This window comes from Carassius auratus, unplaced genomic scaffold, assembly GCF_003368295.1.
Source record: "Carassius auratus strain Wakin unplaced genomic scaffold, ASM336829v1 scaf_tig00001862, whole genome shotgun sequence".
NCBI lineage: Eukaryota > Metazoa > Chordata > Actinopteri > Cypriniformes > Cyprinidae > Carassius > Carassius auratus.
The window spans coordinates 24,249-40,916 of NW_020523406.1; the positions used below are offsets into that span (position 1 = coordinate 24,249).

The following is a 16,668-nucleotide window of genomic DNA, read 5'->3' on the forward strand; positions in this document are numbered from 1 at the left end:
CTATTCATTTAAAGAGTATTATATACTAAAAGACTTTTATTTTATTATTTTGACACACAAATATGCATTTAAGTTGGCCATTAGTCACGCTTTTGCTCATTTTAATCACCTTGTAACTTGCCAGATTAATTTAACGTTCCAAAAATGGTGTTTAGCCATCCTTGACCAAACTAAGATATAACGATGTTCTTATCAAGAGTCCCTGGGAATACTGATCTCTCAGAGTGAATATATATATATATATATATATATATATATATATATATATATATATATATATATATATATATATATATATATATATATATATTATATATATAATTGGTTATAGAATAAATAAAAAATTGCTATTGTATCCATATTGTTACTGAAAATCATGACAAAAATACTGATTAAATTTTAAGGAAATAATTGTAGCAACATGAGCAATACAGGGTATGCAAAGAGCAGAATCATTCTTCCATTATCAAAGCTCAATAGTAGTATTTTTTCCTATGATGAAAAGATGAGCTTTAGGTATTGCAGCAGGTGGACTGACGGTCACATCTGTGGAGGCCAGAATCATCCTGGGAAGTATCTCACTCCTCCACTGTTTCTGATCAGCACTCCCTGTATCAGATAAGGCCCTCTGGGAGCTCACCGAGAAGCTCTATCATGCTAGAGTGCCCTGAAGCTCAAGTCTTATCTGTTGCTGGACCTGTTGAGAATTGAGTCTTTATCTTGCATCAACACTTTGAAAGATGAGAGCAGAACAGTTGTGCTTTGTATCTGGTGCTCTATGAGTCACAAGAGAAGGCTTTGGAACAGCAGAATGCTATTTTCAGAAGTGCCTGTGGTAAATGTGGACTTTTCTTTCTTTGAGAAAGCCTTCCAAAAATGTGGGCTGGGAGAGAGTCATTCTGCAAGCGGATGATATTGATGGAGCCAGTCAGATGAGCTGTCTTACATCGACTCTTTCCACCTCCAGCTTGCTCTCTTCCATGATTGCACTGTCTTGAATCCCCTTAAAGTCTGCAAAAACATGCTGGTTGGTGGCCATCTGTGGCGATTACCATGTAAACCTGCCCAATCCACTTAAAGCAACATTGTCGCACTTCTAAGATCAAGAGCTCATTCAAAAAGCGTTCAAAAGCTGAAAATGTACTTCCATAGCCAGAAACCTCTGCTGCTCAGAAGGCCCTACATTTTTTTTTTAATCTTTCAAACCTAATCGATCATTGTAATTTATGGCGGAAGCAAATAAGCGTTCAATTCTGCCGTTTTGTTTTAAGATTGCCATTGGTATATCGTTCCCAGAATCACATTGAACACCAAAGTTTGGCTTTGGGGTGGATGAGATTTTTTTTATTGGTAGCTTAAGGATGAAGCCAAAGCCGACTGAAATCAATACGGGGATATTAAGGTCACTGATCAATGTGTCACACTTGATAACTAACAATGGTGTGGAGCTCACACCTGCACAGGCACCGCAGATTAACTCTGTAACGATCCACAACGATACTCTGAAAGAGCAGGAACAGACATTCGATAAGTGCCACAGCGATGTCTCCTCATTAAAAAGCTGTGAATTAAATTGTCAGGTGCAGTGAGGATTTGTCAATAGTATTAAACTAATTCATAAAGTCACGACTCCGTATATCTCCCGGATATTGTTTTTCTCATGGTATGTGTGGTTTCATCTTGTGTATGACGCAGAGGACAATCTGTAACAATAGGTTATGGTCCATGCTGTTCCTGTGACAGAATTTAATCTTTCCACACACCCAATTCATGTCGTCGCATACTGTTTGGTTATTAAACAGCACAGTTAGCAAACCATGAATTTCTGAAACGCTGCAGGTCTGTGTCTCTCAACTGTCAACTCATTCTATATGAACAACAAAACAATGTGGGTCAAGTAAAACATGGATTTTTATTTTTTTTAATAGATTATTATTATTAGATAAACAGTATAGCTATATTCTATGTATATATGTATATGTACATATTATACATATTGTCAGTTATATATAAACTTAGTACAATAACATATTCTTAATTTATTTGGGTTATAGCCAATAATTTAGCAGAAAGCATGTTGTTTTTAACATTTCATAATTTGTATTTTCCTCACATAGTATAAATAGGGATTTATACATAAACAGTTTGTATACAGCTGTGCTTAAGAACTGGGTTGGACGGGGATACTGATAAAATACAGCGGTCTTTGGCATTAAAATAAAATTAAAAATAAAATAAGGAAATCCCCTTGCCTTAAAACTCGAGAACCACTCAATTATATGAACCATAAAGCTGCTTTGCAATCACCTTCACACAGACAGGGAACCCAAAGTAGCACATCACAGACACGCAAACTATAAAGTACTCATGCACTCACATAATATAAGTGTAAAATCAAAGGTTATTTAACAAGCTCTTTGATTAAAAATATTCAGTATTAAAATCATATTAACTGTCTGATCAAGCAGCCTTGTATGATCAAAGTGTTCATCTGGTGTTTTCTGATTGGACGGGTCTAATAGATCTAAGCAGGGGTCCGGTGTCCTATAATCATGAAGCTGATGGCAGGCCTGTCTCTCAGTGAGAGCATTTGGAGACCTGCTGGTAGGAAGCTGAACCCCCAGCCAATCACTGTTAACATGGGCCAGATCCAGCTAGGCAGAATGAAATCTTTATGAACAGAAATAATAGGGCTAAAATACCACAGATTTCACTCTCACTGATCAGCAGCATATGGATTTGATTTTTCTCCCCCTTCTTTTCCTCCCTCCAAAACACATTCTTTTCACAAGTCAAAACCTTTCTCAAAGGCTTTCAGACGAAGACGAGATTCAGGTGGTGCTCAACTGGTGATCTACATGAATGTACCTGTAACTGTCATTCTTGCTCAAAACGAAATAAGCATCATTAGATCTGTTTTTCGCTCTGTGCTTATTTCTTAATAATTTTCATCAACTCTAACTTACCTTTTTCAGATATCTAACATGGTATTATCTTACTCCACATTTGAAATATGAAAACCACATTTAAAACCTTCTACTTGGATGCAAAATTAAATGGCTGAAATACCAGCATCACTGTACATTGTCAAAAATGCACTTAACAAACACCAAGGATATAATCTAAATGTTTTTTTAAAAAACACAACAAATAAATTATGCAAAACAAAGTTATATAATAGGCCTATCTTAAGTGCACTATACTGCAAATAGTTCACTTAATTGCTTCACTGCTGTGATCCAGACACTTGAATTGGCTCTTTTAAAAAGCTAAAGTGTGCTTGACTACACTATGTGCATGTACATATGATTTATTGCAACTTCAACCTTTTGAGTTTACTGCTGCGATGATCAACACACAAATATGTTTCCAATTACGTAAATAGCAATGACTTTTGTAAAGAAGTTAAGAAGAATCTATAACAGGCATGATTTGCATAGAGGTGTGTGCACTGAAAACAATGACAATGACTTAATTTAAAAGGTTGCACAATGCTAATTAAATGAATTAGCCTACTAACATGACAAATTCAGAATAGAATGCAAAATGTATATCACTCAGGAACACATGCAAAGACACTTTTATTAAAAGGAGTAATGAATTGCCATTAGTTTTTTATTTTGTACTGTTCTCTTAAAATTTTATTATTAACTTATCTATTTACTTATAATGTTAAAGAGTTTTACATCAAAAAATCTGAAGTAATAAGCTTTCTGTCCTGTCATTTTTGGCGGACTGGCTTCAATATAAGGAGTTTTTAGACTTACGGGAGATTATTGAGTTCTGAAACTGTTAAAGAACTCTAAAAACTGATGTGTTTAAAGTACAGTAACCTCATGTGTCAAAAGATCAAGGGAATTTTGATTGATATTACAAAAGCAACCCCCAATTGAGTGACGTCAACAAATTGTCATCCTCCTATGTGAATAATATACATTATAATTTTACTTACTATACTTGTTATACTATACTTGTTATAATTTTACAATAAACAAAATGTAAGTAATTTGAGTTTTGTTTACACTTCTAGAACAAATTAATATTATTTTAAGTACTCAGTTGGAGGAAAATTTTTCCAAAACTAACATTTACCAGATAAAGAGTTATAACTAAACATGTTTAGTAGCAATTACTTTGCACCCAAACACCTTGGCAATCCAAGAGCTGGCCTTTGAAAAATGAGGTGAGCAAAGCTGTTTGTGATGTTGCAATTCTATTATGTGTTTATCTCCTAGTGTTGGTGCTTCCAAACATTTGAAACCAGGATGATTTTATTTTGTTCTATGTGTATGTGTATTTTTTTATGTCTGTTTTACTGATATTAGTTTCTTAAGTGCCAACATAAGACTGGAATGTGTTTGTTTGGTTGGATTCGAAGATTTCAGTTGTGTGTGTCTTACATGGGGTCTACAAAGGCATTAAAGCACTGAAAATATGACAGATGCCAGATAGTGAAACATCATAGTCAGATAGGATTAGAACAAAAAAAAAAAAAAATTAATAATTAAAAAACACATAACAGATCTGCTATGGTGTTTGATAACTACACAATTAGAATTGGATTATGTTGAATGAATTTCCTGCAGGAAGGTTTTCTCACTATAGATAGCCTCAGTGGGAGATCGGTATGATCACTAGCTTCAGCAAGTCGATGTTAAGCAGCAGTCAGCACAAATGCTGACATGAGGAGGAGCGAGATTTTGAAGGTCAAAAACCAGCTAGCCTGAATTTAACACCCTGACCACTGTGGCATCAGAGGGTGATCTTTCAACTTACTTGCAAGTGAAAATATATCTAACTTTATTTACGGGTTGAGCAAGCAGTGTAAACATTCAACTTATGAAAGAAAGCTGTGAGTAGAATTACTCAATATACAAATACAAATGTTTGACCAATAGGTTGCATACCAAAGGAAGCTATAGACAATATTAATCAGCAGTTTTTAAATTAATGTTTGGATGTTGTATGACTACTAGATGGTGCTGTCAAGTGGTGCTGTCACCAAATTGACATGGCACCAATTAACATAAAACAAAACAGCCGTTTTTCCAGCAAAATTCAAAATGGCTATAGAACCAAAAAAATAAACAATCTGAAGATGATCTCACCAAAATAGATTTGCTGACATCTGAACATCTGAACTCCAAAGTTGAAAGAGCAACATCTGAGCATAATATTTGCCACATAATAACTTCATTTGTGATTACAAAGACAATGCTGCAACAAATTGTTAAAATATCTGGCAAACGCAAAGTGGATAACAGTTTTATGAGAGTTTGAAAGGAGACCATTTTATCTCAAGTACTGTACACTTGTCTTTTCAATTCCAGTCATTCAGATTTCTGCTTCAATAATACACAATGTATCCCATTAGAAGTGGCCTTCTTTGCGACAGGCTGAGCTAAAAATGAATGTTTGTCCTCATCTTTATTTTTCAAGGGTTTGATGAGTGTCCACCCTCTCAAGTTGAAAATACCACAGTAAAAAGTAAATGCAGGCCCTTCCTACTGAGCCAAAGAAATCTAAGAGGTTGAACAGTTACGGATCCTTCCAAAGAGAATTAATAGAATCTTGTTTGGTGCTGGATGGCATTCACGGTCAAGCTTAAGTCCTGGGTATATCAGATAACTCCTCCCATTCTCTCTCCATGCCATTTGGCCACATCATTCTCTGCTCTCTTATCTCTGACAGAGCAGCCCCCCCACCCCACCCCTTCTCCACTGTAGCTTTGACCTCCAGTCTGGGCCACAGCTCCTTGAACAGAAGAAAAAACAACCGCAACCTGTCAGACCTGGGAAAGACTAGCACTACCCTTTGTATCTTTTTTGTTTACACCAAGAGGCAAGACAAAGGAAACACTGACACAGAGATATATTTAGCATATTTATGTACTCATGACCAAAAAACTAGAAAGCATGCCATCGGCAATGGTGTAGGAGGTTATAAAACACTCATTGAATCATAGATGGTTAATTTTTAGAGACAATGCTACGAAAATGGTTATACCAACCAAAAATGGGTGATATTTATTCAGGCATTTGGTTTCAACAATACTCATTGAAAGCAGTGCTGAAACAAGACTTCAATGGACTTCATGATGAACAGACAGAACTACTTAGATTCATTTGATGGTTTATGAAAAATTCCAGTGTGACACATTGTCACGCCTAGACAGTCATCCACCTCAGAACAGTTCAGCTTTGCTCCATGATTAGATTTTGTAGATAATATGTCGGCCGAAATAAGTTTTCAGTGAAATCTGTGGTTCTCAATTTGTGGTTCTTGTATGTTTTTTTTTTTTTTTTTTTTTTTTAGTTAAGCATAAAAACACCATAATACATTTGCAGATATGTGAGTTCTGTCCACTGCCAGTTTACCCAATCACATTTCAAAGCCTGAGTTGCCAGTTGGTGGAGAATACAGCATACTGCAGCCAACAAACTCGGACAGAGATCGCATATTTCTACCCGATCTAAAAAGCTATATAACCAGAGTCTTTTTAAAACACTGATTAATCATCTCATCAGTTTACCGTGTAATGCCTGTCCCCTTTCACTGTCAGTTGCGCTTGCTCCTGTTGCGTGACAACCGGTGCGAGTGTCGAGTCTGAGGAGAATGGGGGGGGGAGAAACAATATTTAGAATTTCGACAGCAGTGCCCATTTTAGCTGCTAGCTGTTTTACATATTGCACCTTTAAATGTATGGTTTAAAAATAAAGTGTTTTTTTTTTTTAACATTGAATCATGTAAACATATTCTGTTACATCAAATACAGAAAATAATGATCATATTACCCCTTTAACTTGAAGTTTCTTACTTTTAGAAAGCACATATCCAAACAGCATTCACTCTGTCATTTAAAGCTGTTTAAAACATGGCATATCCCTTCAGTGTAAACATGTTTGTCCGAGGCAAATTTGAAATTCGGATTCTTTTTTTCCCTCTCTCCTCTGATGTCAGTTCCTCAACACTGAGATGAGACTAAAATGAGGTGTCTGACGTTACTGGATTCAGCTTTAACAGATGGACATTCCTGCTTTACAGTTATGTGATCCATTGAAAAAAAACTGTATATGAATACTCAGAGAACTTTATGCAAATTGTCAAAATTCAAAGGCAACACATGTCCTTGCATCCATGTGGAAAGCTTTCTGTTGTCCTTTAATGAAAAAGGTTTAAAACTACTCTAAAAATAGGCTATGGCTTCAACTTCCTGCTGGAATAATTTTTTTTAGCTACTAATGTCGTGATTATGATCTACTACATAATAATTGCAACACCGGGTGCTTTCATTTAAATTAAAGAATAATGGTAGAGCATCCATATCTTACATGCTAGTAATTATGGACTGGGATTGATAAGATTTGATAAAATTGATTTAAAAATCATTCTATTAAACACTGATGCTAAATTTAGGCACATTTAAACTTGAGTACCTCAAGGGCATTATATGTGGGCAGAGAAGAATTCATATTAATAAAAGTGCAGTATTATGCTAATTAATATGTAAAAGAAACACTTTAAAGTGTTTTGTGAGAGCACTATAAAACCGCACCAAAAATTCACCCAAGAGGCAAAAAGAACCAGAATAACTGGTTCAACTGTGCTATTACTGCAACTACACAAACTAGCTGGCGACTATTTCAAACTCTTTGGTCTTTTTCAAGCGAGATGCTAATGGTCTAATCAGAATCAATGATCTATGCTAAGCTAAGCTAAAAAATGCTACCGCCAGACCCGCAGATCGGAGAAACTGTAAAACTCAATTGTTTAACTCTAGGGGAGTTGGAAAATTTTTTATTTTTTATTTTGAAAAACAGTGGAGTGTTCCTTTAAGGTACTAATATGTATGGTGTACTACTACAATGTCAAGCAAATGTTGGCCCTTTTTTTCTGTGTTGCCTGGATTAGTGTGAGATTTCCCGGCCTGAAATTGCATCACAGTCTGGCCCTTGCCACAATAGTGTTAAAAAGGTATTCACCATTTCCGTCAGCCTTATTTTCAATACAATCAATAAAAAAACCTGCTGCATGCAGGATGTCAGTCAAGGCCATAGGCAACATGCCATGAATGGAAGGGCAAAAAACCTAGAACAAAATGGAAAACAAAGATGAACTTCCTGTGCACAGTCATTTAATTACGTGTGAGTATAACATACGTTTTCATGTCTGACCAAAATAGAATTAGGTGCAGGGTGATTCAGATCTAACTCAGCTGGTATTAAACCCTAAATCAGAACAGCAACAATGGAACTCGAGACGTGACCGCTTTATCAATGATATAGTTAGTATTTTACCATGTTATCCATTTCATAGTGCAATATCAGACTTTTTAATGACAATTACCATTTCTGACTTAAGGGACTGCAGATATGTACATTCTCTTATGCCAGAGTTTGACAGTGTTAACCATTTAGGTGTAACCTGGGATACAATTGGCTAGGTTTCAGACGAGCCTTAAGGGTTGTAACAGTTTGAGCCCTTGGAGTTGACTCATAAAAAAATTTATGTGGAAGTGATGCTTCACTTAAGTTCGAGCAAGCAGGATTTGGCCCTCTGGAAAAAATAAAAACGTAACAAAATTAGCTAGACAGACGGGCCATGGAAAAAAAAAGAGTGAACAACGAGTAACCTGATTTGATACAAACACATATGAGTGCATGAGGAGGGTTCTATAAAGTAGAACACTAGAGTGTCTGGAGCCCTGGTATTGTTGATGGTCCCTTTCAGAATTTGCCGAGTTTGTTTTCTACTCAATGCCACCAGTCAAAGTTTGAATGAATCATTGACTGACTCACTGAATGACTCATATGTTTATGTCAAAACCCCAGAGAGCTGTGTGGGTAATTTCACCTCAAAATCACCACCAATTTTCGGTAACTATCTGTATTAACCTGTATTATAATTTTGTGCAAGCAACAATCACAAAACCCATTTGGACCCAAGCACATGCTCACAGTGAGAAAAATTAAATTAAAATAAAAACACCATGAGAGATCTGATTCTCAATCCAGCCACTGATATGTGTAGCATTTTATGAAGAGGGCATGGTTTTCAAAAAACATTCTTTTGTTTATGTATTCTTTTTCGTTTGTATTGATTGAATCACTTCAGTATTCAAATAGGGATTGTTGAGACTGACTAACTATGCTCTAGGCCAGGGATCCTCAATTCTGGACCACAAGATCGTCTTTCCTGCAGAGTTTAAATCTAACCCTAGTCAAACACACCTGAGCATGCTAATCAATGTTTTTGGGATCAATAGAAAATCACAGGAAGGTGACTTTGATCAGTGTTGGAGCTAAACTCTGCAGCACATTGGCCCTCCAACTCCCTCCAAAGAGTTTGAAAAAACTTGAGCCATTTTGTAATTTTTTATATACAAATATATTTGTTATTTTATTTTTTGTTTTAAATGTTTTCCATGTAAAAATGATGAGATGTAACTGATAAGATGATAGATTGGAGTTCTAAAGATACACACACACACACCTATTTCCAAAGAGTATTCATGTTTACCCATGATAAATCAGCATATGCATGGTAAACACTGCTAAGGTTAGCATGGGCTGACCCTAAACTGGAGGAACAAGGAAGAACTTGGTGCACAATAATGAAGGCTTCTCTAATGCTGTGCTCTGAAGTGGCTTTACCCCTAGCAGGGTGGAATGGAGGGAGATTGTGTTGCTGAATGTGGAGATGACCTTCAGCTCTCTATCTTTTTGAGGATGGATTTTGTAATGATAGCCTGGAAAACCATGAAGAAAAATATTATTTATAGGGTGCAAAAGATCAGTGCTGTTATCATGTCAAGTGTACAGGAATCAGTGCACTTTAACATGATGCTTTTTATAATAATATGGTGTTATGAACACCACATGTTGCTCTTTTCATAAAGTTGTTTAGCAGTTTGTCTCTCATGCTTTTAAAAGAATCTATGGTTGTAAACAGGATCCAAAAAGTAAGCGTAAAACCAAAAGATAGGGGGAAAACTGTATTGTAACTTTATTACCATAATAAATAATGAAGTGTTAGTGTTAGAATAAAAAATTTACCCCTTCTCATATAAGTGGTGATTGAAGGTCATACAGATAGTTTCCAAAGTATCTTACACCATTTTTTACTGCATTTATATACAGGTATGAACTATTGTTTCATCTGACCATGTGACCAGAAATTGCATTTGGAACTGTAATCAAAATAAAACTATTCTAATCTTCTGTATGATGGGCTTTTTAATTTCACTACTCTGAAATATGACATTCTCAGATGCAGACTGGTGGACAGTCAAACCTCAATGACAGGATTATGAGATTAAAGCGGGACCTGAGTGATGCTGTTATAACAATACATCCCAAGATCCCCCAGGGTGACAAGCTTAAAGCACATCTCTAATCTCAAACCCTGATGATTTAAGAGTTTGAGATTGAGGATGAGCACCACAAATCAACAAGGTGTGAATGCGTACTTGTGTGTGGGAGAATGATGAGTGTGTTTCATAAGAGGAGATACAGATTCCACTGAGGGAAAGAGAGGGGAAAACTGTGAATTGGATTACTAGGGGAAAGGAGGACTAAATAAGGAAATGAAATTAGGGAAATGAAAAGCCAGCTTCTGTTGCCAACTCGACTTCTGCCGTCACAGTCTCTGTGGACAGTCTACCAACAGCTGGAAGCTCCTGATAAGCAACAAAGCCAGAGAGAGAGAGAGAGAGAGAGAGAAACGGTAGGTGAGGAAAGTCTATATGATCATTCCAGGTACTTCTGAAGTGTGTGAAGGTAGAATGAACTGAACTTCTCATTTGTACATTGCACAATAATTGTAATCATCTTGTTAAAAAATAACCATTAGCTCATTTTTTTTCTTCTCATCGCATTTACTTTTTACCACTAAGATTATAAACAAGCATTTCCTTGCATTTTGTGTATTCTAAAACAATATATCAGAAGAAGAAGGTCTAACATATTGAAAAATATAATGAATTATAACCCTTAATTTCCTTTTAGCATTCACCTCGAACATAGCCTCTTTTTTTTAAGTCTTCTGGTCTCCCTCTACACATGACTTATTTGCAACCAAATTTAAGCTGGAAAGTTTATTCTTGGTTTGCTTATTGACTGTTTTGGATAATTCTTCAAGTCTTCAAAACCACATTAGGCTGATAACATTTAGCATTTTGCCACCGGCCAGAATAATCTGGTAACTCTCTTCATACAACTAGCAGAATAAATAGTAGCCAGTTAATCCTTTTTTCACTAATAGGCAGCTTTGCAAATGTTTGATACAGCTCCCGGCAAACATTTGTCTGTTCCAATGAGAAAAATGTTGGACCAGAATCCTCTGCCATCAGAACCATATTGACAGAATATCTAATGAACCATGAATGGACCTTTTCAGTAAACAAAGATGAATAATGAATAAAGAAACTAAGCATGACACTCCAAAGCTACCATCTAATCAAGTTAATTTCTTTTCAATATTAACACATAACATTAACCTGCAAAAAGAATTAAAATTCAAACAATGTAAGCTTGATCTTATTGTCTTTCATTTTACACAACTAGAAAGTAAGGATTAGCTAAATAGAATAACCTGAAGTATTAAAAAGAAAAACCACCACACAAAGGGGTCAGTGAGATAATTTCCTTCATCCCTATAGACTCCTAGTTGCATGCAAGTCTTTGAAAATATCAGTCAATGCACACACACACACACACACACACACAAACACACAAATGCTAGATGTGATTGAAATCTGACAGAAGTTTGTAATTAGTGTGTTCTGTCTATTTTTAAGATCTGCCATGCCGTTGCGGGGATTAATTCTAACTTCCTTTGGAAATTTTCTTCGAGTACATGTTCAAATAAATCAGGTATAATTTGTTCTGAGAGCCTGACAACAGAAAAAAATTAAAATAAATTAATCTTTATTGTGCAGCATATAACTGAATTAACAATGTTTAGTCTGTTTATAGTGTATTTGAACCAACCAGCAAAGGTGACCCACTGAGCAAAAGTACGTCGAAACGACGTCTTTTCGACGTCTTTGACGGACGTTGAAATTACGTCCCCCGAAGAGCCAAAATTAAAGTTTTTATAACGTCTTTTTTTGACGTCTTTTGGACGTCCAATATCGATGTACACAGGATGTCTCTAGGAGGTTAAAATTGAGTTCAGATTTCTAGACAAAATAAACACTCTTAGGCTGAATTCAATTAAATCTCATGTTTATTTCCATGCAATTTATCTTTCTACTTGTAAATAAACTTAAAGAAACAGTGTGTTCACACATACACAAAAACAAAAACAAAACAAAAAACACATAAAAATAAAATACATTTCACTCATTATACAGTGGATAACAAATAACAACAAACAATTTAGTTTAGTTGGGTCCACACATTATGTTCACCTGTTGGAGCTTCACTTTTTAAGCTTTTTCATTTTTATTTAAACTGCAATTAGCACAAAATTCTTAAATATGGTATTCTTTATTCATGCAATAGTCAAGTGTTTGTGTGCCTAAATATTATCTGCATGCACTATAATAATAATAATAATAATAAAAAAAAACACATTATACTACAATTCAAGGGTTTTCGATCTGGGGTTCAGGACCAAAGCAAATGGGTCCACAAAATATTTTATACCATATTTTCCAGACTCCAAGTCATATTTTTGAATCTTCTGAGATGTGCTGAATTATTCCAAAGTAACTTATATAATGCATGTAATGTCAAAAGGCCTAAGCACAACGTAAACATAAAAGTGGGCACTTAAATGTTTCTATAAATATAGTTCTCACCCTCTCAAGTCTGTCTGTACACAGTAGCATTGTCTGTACCTCTGTGTTTTCTACATTTCAGGATGAGGTTCACAGAAACTGAGATGGCAAGTGTTTTTTTTTTTGTTTGTTTCTTTATTTAACAAAAGAAATACTGCTTGTAACTAATGGCACTAGAATTAGTTTATTTTATACATAGGCCTAAATATTTTTATTTTTGTTCTGTTTTGAATAGATGATTTGAAAGTGAGGGAAAATAAAATATTAACAGTCTTTATAGTTTTTACGTTTCTTTACATTTTTATTACATTTTATTTATCAGTATTTAAATTATTTCTGAAATTAATAGCAAAATGTTTCTTATACACCGATAATTTATCTGTTTTTTCCTGACCTGGTGCAACTTAGCCCTATATTGTGCGGCATTGAACAAATGTATTATTTAAAAATTGGGGATCATTTAAAAAAACTAAATGAATAAATAAAAAAATCATATTATGTTCATTATATTCCAACCCACAATAATTTTAAACCTTAAAATCTTGTAATTCTGAGGGTGTCCTTGAAAAATCTTATCTGCAAGGGGTCCCTGGCTCCAAAATGTTGTAAATGTCTTGTGCTAGTGGACAGGCATCCATATACAGCAGAGACTGGTGAGGAGGAACTGTCCTATCGTCACAACATCTGTCTTCACCAACTGCCCTGAAACACAAATTAAATATAAATGATTATCATAAATATAAATATAGCTTCACAATGCTCATTTTGGTGAAGATATGATCAGAAAATTCTGCCAGACTGATTTTTTGTCTTTAGTAAATCATTTCAAAACGTGATTTAAAAAAATTATTCTAAAGTTTAAATTGCCTAATTTCACAGGATCGCGTGAGCATCCAGGATACACCACAAAGGCTGTTTTAATACAAGAACGAACACTTCACACAAGACAAAGTTTTGAAAATCTTACATTATTGTTAATTTAGTGACAGAATGCATTTGTATTTGCCAGTAACGTTACTAAAACTTACCACTAGGTGTCAGTAGTGTTAACGTTACCAGTAGAGTGTGTAGATTATGAATCAGAAGTTAAACTTTTTTTGTTGATGTTCCCGTCCTGAAAAGTAGAAAAAATATATACAAAATAACACAACTGTTGCTTTTATTTGATCAAGAAAAATTATGGTCACCTCTTTTAGTGACCAATTTTAATAACCAAGTTAAAAAGGATCATCATAATTTTACCTCAGACTGTAAATTGAACCACCTAAAATAAACCAACAGGGATAATGTCCAATTATAAAAAGAGGAATTTGAAAATATATAATCTTTCTAATCCAAATAAATAATTTTAAATATTAATCTGAATTGAAATTTAACATTAGATTAATAAAACGACGAATAAAAGCACATTTATGCTTACCTTTGGCTCAGCACCAGTAGTCAGATGACCGTTACTGTTTGAATTTCAAAGTAACATTAACGTTAATTAGCTCCGTCCCGTTGTGAAGGTTGTTCGTTAGTCAGGTATCTCTGTAGGATTATAAAGTGTCCTCAACGTAGAAATAAATAAATTAAAGGATGGCGGTAGTTATATCTTCAGTCTTTTGTAATAAACTGAATTATTCTTCCGTCTTCGTGATTGTTTGCGCCATCACGTTTACTTTTTTTTTTTACTGCCATCACGTTTACGTCACTAACGTAACATCACGTCAATGCCTCTCGTGACGAGCACGTTTAAATAGACTGTATTTAATTTCATTTAAATCTATGTATTAAATATTTATTATTTAATATGATATAATATTATTCCAATCTAATTATCTATTTAAATATACTAAACATTAATATTTTAATCCTTTAACTATATTTAAATCTAGATGAAAACTGCTTTTCTGTCAATGCTCCAGTGAAAAATACCACTCAAATAAATAAATAAATTAATTAATTTATCACCTAGATGTTTCAGAAGAGTATAAGCTACATGTGATATTTAAATCAGAAATCAAAGTATTGCTTTGTGTTTATATTAAAAAAACTTATGTCAATTTCCTGAACTTGTTCTGCACGTTCTACAGACGTCCAAGAAAATCCTTAGCCCGACGTTCAAATTTTGAACCTCATATCGACGTCCAAGGGACGTCGTAGTTCGACGTCCAGATATGAACCGGATTTGCACGTCGTGTAAACGTCCAGATATGGTCCAGACCGACCGACGCAATTTAGACTTGATCTGCACGTCGTATAGACGTCTCATGTTTGTTGGGGAAGGTTTAATATACTGGTATGAAACAAAGATACATTTTTTATATTTTCTGAATTGCTGTTTTTCATTTAAGGTTCTTCTCATCTACTGAGTTATTACGTACTACATTTAAAAGATTTGTGCCCATGGCCATTTACATGTTAGACCTTTGTTCCTGTTTTGTTGTACTTTATCCCCATGTGCTCCCTGTGACCCAGTTTCCTTCTCTCATTTTATTGTCATTCCATTCACCTGTGTTCCTTTAATTTTCCTCATTAGTCTCTTACCTGGGGCATGTTCAAGTTCAAAACGGTGCGCAACGTTTTGCTACGGTTTCCGTGTTGAACGTCATGTTTCCTGGAAACGGCGTGCACCAGTGTGCAACGGGGTTTGAGATGCATTTTCTCTTGTTTGGTGGGTGTGTCAGAACTGCAGTCCAATCAGCAGCAACATGTATATAAAGCACGTGGTATTAAAGTGAACTCGCACAATGGCTTCAAGGAATATAATGTACAAATGTGTTCGTTGCACTCGGTATACGCATCAACTGAGGATATTAGAAGACATGTTTGTCGTAAGTTTTATTGTAAAAGTATAGGATATCAACATAATGATGTAGTTGTTTATATTTTTAGCTTCATTAAGTGTATGACATTTGGTATAGAAATAAACAATGGTAATTAAGTGCTTTTCCTAAAAATGAGAAAGAAAATACAGGGTATTAAAACCGTATGAACTACAAATAAAGTCAGTATGTGAGGCTAAATAGATGGCTCCGAAAATTCTTCACAAAGAACACAAAGAATGGCCTTCTCAGCTGCCATAGTTGCAACTCTTGCGTCATCAGAACAGTGTGTTCAACGCACCACCGTTTCTGTTTAAAAAACGTTGTGCAACGTTTTGTCGGGGCTGAACGCAGCCCAGCTCTCAGGCCGTTAGCACCATCACCTGGAGTCTAATTCCCTGCACCTGTCTCTGCCCATCAAGCTGCCTATATCCTTGCACTCTCCTTGCTGTCACATGGTTTGGTTTCAAAGTTGGCTATGGTTCCCTTACCTGTGGTTTTCCACCTGCCAGTTTGCTCCAGTGTCTCTATATGCCACTGTTCCCCTGGTACTCCCTGGAAAGGAAATTAGACATAGTTACTCAGACAAGCCTCGCTAAATCTTGCTACTCCCTGAATTCTCACCCGGACTCTTTGCCTCGTTTTCTCCTATCTGCATGTGTTCAAATAAACCTGCATTTGTTTACACTTACCACTGTGTCCCCTTGTACATCTGCTGATAATATGCATCTGTACTATTTATATGCTCGTATTTGACTATTTCATGGAATATAAATCAGTTTTCATTATGCACTTATTTTTGAGACAAACACCTTTAACAAACGAATCATAAAAAGTTATATATAGATTGATAGATATATAGATATAGATATAATGTAATGCATGCATACCTTGAAAAAGAGGGCATGTGAACGTAAATTAAGATCCTTTACAAAACTCACATTATCACAGTTGTGATACACAGTTTTTTTACCGCACTGAAAATACTCAAACAACTGTAGAACATATTCAATTTAACGCTGTGCATGCAGATGCAAGAAGTGTATGCTAAAAACACTAAATGGAACTTCAAGTGGC

At 35.2% G+C, this 16,668-nt stretch overlaps 1 long non-coding RNA gene across 1 annotated transcript; it reads right to left on the bottom strand.

Moving 5' to 3' along the window:
- Positions 1-13,232: 13,232 nt before the first annotated feature.
- On the bottom strand, positions 13,233-14,439 carry LOC113069615 (uncharacterized). Its single transcript, XR_003279767.1, has 3 exons — positions 14,027-14,439; positions 13,813-13,898; positions 13,233-13,486 (listed from the first exon to the last, which is right to left on the bottom strand). It is a non-coding gene; the product is annotated as an uncharacterized LOC113069615 (long non-coding RNA).
- Positions 14,440-16,668: the final 2,229 nt, after the last annotated feature.